Here is a 5,574-nt window from a genome sequence, read left to right on the forward strand (position 1 = left end):
GTCGTTACAACGACGGATGTGTAATAGGCCGCTTGTCGTATTTGAAATTGACTAAGCCTAAAAGTATGCAACATTTTTTTTCTTCTTTTTCTGCACACCTACATATTTCTATCTATTATTTATTATATTATTTATTTATATGTTTATTGTCCTAGTTAATTTGTATTATTTAATTTGTTTAGTTGTATAAAATAATTTGTAGTCTGAGAAAATGGTACTCAATGTCTTGTCATGGTTTGTGCTGAGAAGCGGAGCTTTATTTACAAATGAGACTGAAAGCTCCAGAAATAGCGCCATCTATTGGTGGACCACGATACATGCAAGCATGAATTGCAAGATCAGCTGATCGTGTTAAGTCCAGACCAAAATAGACAAGCGATTACCTTTTTGAGTAGGATTAATTGTCAAATTTTCCGAAAAAAAAAGGTTTTTGTTGTTGGTTTTTGGCTGGAAGAAAAATGGTTAGCAGGTTATGTGCAGAACCTAAGTAAAAAAAAAATAGTGGAAAAAGTGCATGTGCTTTAATAGAAAAAAAAAGTACCTCAGTGAAGTGGTTGGTGTAGTCAGATGCATAAAACGTACTTGTGAGTATACAAAGATACTTCATTGTATAATTGTTATACTGAGTCGTTAATCTGGTCATCTTCTTTTTTTTACAAAAGTGCACCTTGCCGTCCACTTGTAGCTGTTTGTCCACTAGAGGAATTTGCCAACTGGCGTAAATAAACCAAGTGCCGTTTTCCAGACTAGGGTAAATATTTGTTATACGTATATTTAGTTTTTTTGTTGTTCTAAGTTTAGTTTTGTCTATTTATTTTTAGATTCGGCACTCAGTCATAAATTATAAAACCCAGTTATAAGTTATATAAAACTCCGTCATAAATTATAATAACTTAGTCATATTGTATATAAAAACCCGTGTGTAAATTAGAAATCATTTAAAATGAAACTTCAACACACACAACTGCTTGACTAACGGCCAACAACAAAAGCTTCGACGCAGCTGTGCTGGCCTCATCAGCTGTCGGTACACCAAAAACAGATGGTCTACATAAACGGCGGTAGCCAGAGATAGTTGGCGACTCGCACTGCTAAACGGAGAACTGCTTCCAAGCAGGTTGGCTTCGTCTGGTGTCGAGGAACAACTCACCGTTGGCAGCCTCGCCTCAATCGCTAGCTACGGATTTTGCTGCTCCTTATTGTGTCATCGCGGCAGAAGGCGAATAGCTGATTGTCAGCCTTTGTTTTTGAGTATTTTTGTTGGATTATTGTTAGTTTAAATTGTTTAGTTAAAAATGTGCCTTTTTAAGTGAATGTTTATAATTGTTGTAAGTGTAATATGATGTGGCGAGAAAGTTGAAACAACAACTTTTCTTGGGCACTCATAATGCAAGTACCACGGTATTGCTGTATAAAGTAACAACTGCAATCAGTTAAGAATGCATATAAGGCACCATATATAGGCAAAATATCTTTTAAAAATTGTATTTAGTTGTAAAATTTCTTGTGTCTGTATTGCCTGCAAAGAATTGCACTAGCAGCTCATAGCAGCCAGCTTTTACGCTTGCGCAAAAGCTTTATTGTTATTGTTTATCCACAGCTTCACCACAGACAGTCACTAACACAAGGAAAGATCTTTCTGCGTGGGAGTCGCCGAATGTATGTAAGTCTGTTTCACTCTTACTAATTGATTAGATACATATGAGTTAGAGCTTTTGGTGCATCTCACCATAGCGCTGCTACAGCTGCTACTGCAGTCCCAGCGGTCAATGACCTTGTAAGGCTGGCCATATACATATGCCTGCATTGAGTGACAGCCATCAGCTGATCCTCATCCAATTGCTTGCGCAGAGCTTTTTGTGTTAAAAAGATAGATAATGTTTGCCTATATGCATTGTGTTTTCCATCATTCTCAATGAAGTAATTTTATTTGCAAAATTCTTAAATTATTAGTAAATTTTAAAAACCAAAAATAATTATTTATATTATATTTATGTTAGATCATATTTTATATTTATAGGTTAATTATTTTTTTTTGTTTTTCTTTATTTATTTTTTTTCTTTTTGCTTTATTTATAAATTCCCGCGTCATACACACTTACCATGTTAGTCCGTTAATCTATTTATTTATTTATTTTTCTTGTCATTTTTTTTCTTGTCATTTCATAATGTTGTTAATATTCAAAGTATTTTTGTTATCTGTTAATAAATTAAGTATGTTCGCTTAAGTGCCTATTTTTATTTGGAACCATGCATCACCAAGCAGGAGTAGGTTAGCCGAACCACTGTCTCTTAGGGATCCTGCCAACTTTTTAGTTTTTGGCAATGAATGCAGGATCACGGTAGGGTGGGCGTCTGCACACAACAACAGCTGTGTTGCATGAGAGAGTGGCTCCGTCTTCTTTGTTAACCTACCTTCCTCTCCTTCCCTTTCTCTTCTCTTTCACTATTGTTTCATGTAACCTTCCCATTGCACTCCTTCTCTGTTTTCCCCATATGTACGCGAATTTGAAATGTATTATTATTATAAGTGGTGCGTCCTATTAGTTGGCCCTTTCCTTGAACCCCATGCTATCTGAGCAAAGCCCGGAGAAGCCAGCGCGTACGCCATACTAGTAATCCTTCCACCAGCACCAGACGAATATTACACTAGTGATTCGTTACAACCTGCATTAGTGCTCTTCATCGAGTGTTATTGTGGGCCGGTACAATTACTTTGAACAAATTAGAGTGCTTAAAGCAGTCTTCAAATGCCTGAATATTCTGTGCATGGGATAATGAAATAAGACCTCTGTTCTGCTTTCATTGGTTTTCAGATCAAGAGGTAATGATTAATAGAAGCAGTTTGGGGGCATTAGTATTACGATGCGAGAGGTGAAATTCTTGGACCGTCGTAAGACTAACTTAAGCGAATGCATTTGCCAAAGATGTTTTCATTAATCAAGAACGAAAGTTAGAGGTTCGAAGGGGATCAGATACCGCCCTAGTTCTAACCATAAACGATGCCAGCTAGCAATTGGGTGTAGCTACTTTTATGGCTCTCTCAGTCGCTTCCGGGAAACCAAAGCTTTTGGGCTCCGGGGAAGTATGGTTGCAAAGCTGAAACTTAAAGGAATTGACGGAAGGGCACCACCAGGAGTGGAGCCTGCGGCTTAATTTGACTCAACACGGGAAAACTTACCAGGTCGAACAGGTGATAGCTCTTTCTCGAAGAAAGTGCATGGCCGTTCTTAGTTCGTGGAGTGATTTGTCTGGTTAATTCCGATAACGAACGAGACTCAAATATATTAAATAGATATCTTCAGGATTATGGTGTTGAAGCTTATATAGCCTTCATTCATGGTGGCAGTAAAATGTTTATTGTGTTTGAATGTGTTTATATAAGTGGAGCCGTACCTGTTGGTTTGTCCCATTATAAGGACACTAGCTTCTTAAATGGACAAATTGCGTCTAGCAATAATGAGATTGAGCAATAACAGGTCTGTGATGCCCTTAGATGTCCTGGGCTGCACCCGCGCTACAATGAAAGTATCAACGTGTATTTCCTAGACCGAGAGGTCCGGGTATACCGCTGAACCACTTTCATGCTTGGGATTGTGAACTGAAACTGTTCACATGAACTTGGAATTCCCAGTAAGTGTGAGTCATTAATTCGCATTGATTACGTCCCTGCCCTTTGTGCACACCGCCCGTCGCTACTACCGATTGAATTATTTAGTGAGGTCTCCGGACGTGATCACTGTGACGCCTTGTGTGTTGCGGTTGTTTCGCAAAAGTTGACCGAACTTGATTATTTAGAGGAAGTAAAAGTCGTAACAAGGTTTCCGTAGGTGAACCTGCGGAAGGATCATTATTGTTTTAATGCATCTAACCGTTAATAAATTAAATTTGTTTTTCTCTTTTAATGAATTGCAATATTTAATAAATTATGTAACTAATAAATATAAATATTTTATGCAATCATATGAGATACAATTATGCAACATATAATAATTTAAATTAGCTAAAAACCGTTTGTCATGTATTATTATTATTATTATACTGTATTAAGAGTGTTTTATGTGTTTTGGATAAAATAAAAAACTGCGTGTATATGTACCATAATATACATGCGTTGCAAAATGTATTGTGCATATTCCAGTGCGCATACATTGGTTCGCAACACCTAAAGAAAAAACAATGTTGTACCTGTTTGCAGGTTAACGCTTTACATATGTTGATCATAATAAATAAATTTAGCTAAAATATACTTGTCATATATCTTATTATTATCGATTATGTAAAACTAAGACATTTCGCAACATTTATTTAGGTATAAAAAAAAATTTTATTGAAGGAATTGATATATGCCAGTAAAATGGTTTTTTTTTTAATTTCTTTCAATAAAAATAAAAAAATAAAAAAAAATTGTATCACTCTAAGCGGTGGATCACTCGGCTCATGGGTCGATGAAGAACGCAGCAAACTGTGCGTCATCGTGTGAACTGCAGGACACATGAACATCGACATTTTGAACGCATATTGCAGTCCATGCTGTTATGTACTTCAATTAATTTTTTAGTGCTGCTTGGACTACATTTGGTTGAGGGTTGTAAGACTATGCTAAATAAGTTGTTTAAAATTTTTCGGAATTTTAAGCACATTGTATATTATTGGATAATATATGTAAGTGTGAATCTAAAAAGTTCTCGCTTAAGATATTCATAATATGAATTAATAAATGAAAATACTAAAACTCTGTTGCATGAGAAATTGAAGAAAATTTGAAGAATTATATGTTCTTTATTCATTTTAAATAATATTGAGGAATGTCTAGCATAAAATATATTATTTTATAAACTAGAATTGCCTCTTATTAACGAATATGGTATAAAGAATAATTTTGTGAATATTATGGACCTTCAAGAAAAAAAATAGTATATTTCAAAATAGGCAGAGAATTGTCTATAAGTGTAATTAAACAACCTCAACTCATATGGGACTACCCCTGAATTTAAGCATATTAATTAGGGGAGGAAAAGAAACTAACAAGGATTTTCTTGATAGCGGCGAGCGAAAAGAAATCAGTTCAGCACTAAGTCACTTTGTCTATATGGCAAATGTGAGATGCAGTGTATGGAACGTCAATATTCTAGTATGAGAAATTAACGATTTAAGTCCTTCTTAAATGAGGCCATTTACCCATAGAGGGTGCCAGGCCCGTATAACGTTAATGATTATTAGATGATGTTTTCCAAAGAGTCGTGTTGCTTGATAGTGCAGCACTAAGTGGGTGGTAAACTCCATCTAAAACTAAATATAACCATGAGACCGATAGTAAACAAGTACCGTGAGGGAAAGTTGAAAAGAACTCTGAATAGAGAGTTAAATAGTACGTCAATCTGCTTAGAGGTTAAGCCCGATGAACCTGAATATCCGTTATGGAAAATTCATCATTAGAATTGTAATATTTAATCAATATTATAACGATAGTGTGAATTTTTTCCATATAAGGACATTGTAATCTATTAGCATGTATGGAATTTATCAAACAATTTTGATAAGAGTTTATTTAAATTAGAGTGCTTGCATTTT

General features: G+C 35.3%; 1 non-coding gene across 1 annotated transcript; it reads left to right on the forward strand.

The window, feature by feature from the left end:
- Window positions 1-4,413: 4,413 nt before the first annotated feature.
- LOC117577326 (5.8S ribosomal RNA) lies at window positions 4,414-4,592 on the forward strand. Its single transcript, XR_004573125.1, has one exon. It is a non-coding gene; the product is annotated as a 5.8S ribosomal RNA (ribosomal RNA).
- The last annotated feature ends 982 nt before the right edge of the window (window positions 4,593-5,574 follow it).

Source organism: Drosophila albomicans, unplaced genomic scaffold (genome assembly GCF_009650485.2).
Source record: "Drosophila albomicans strain 15112-1751.03 unplaced genomic scaffold, ASM965048v2 utg000056l_pilon, whole genome shotgun sequence".
Taxonomy (NCBI): domain Eukaryota; kingdom Metazoa; phylum Arthropoda; class Insecta; order Diptera; family Drosophilidae; genus Drosophila; species Drosophila albomicans.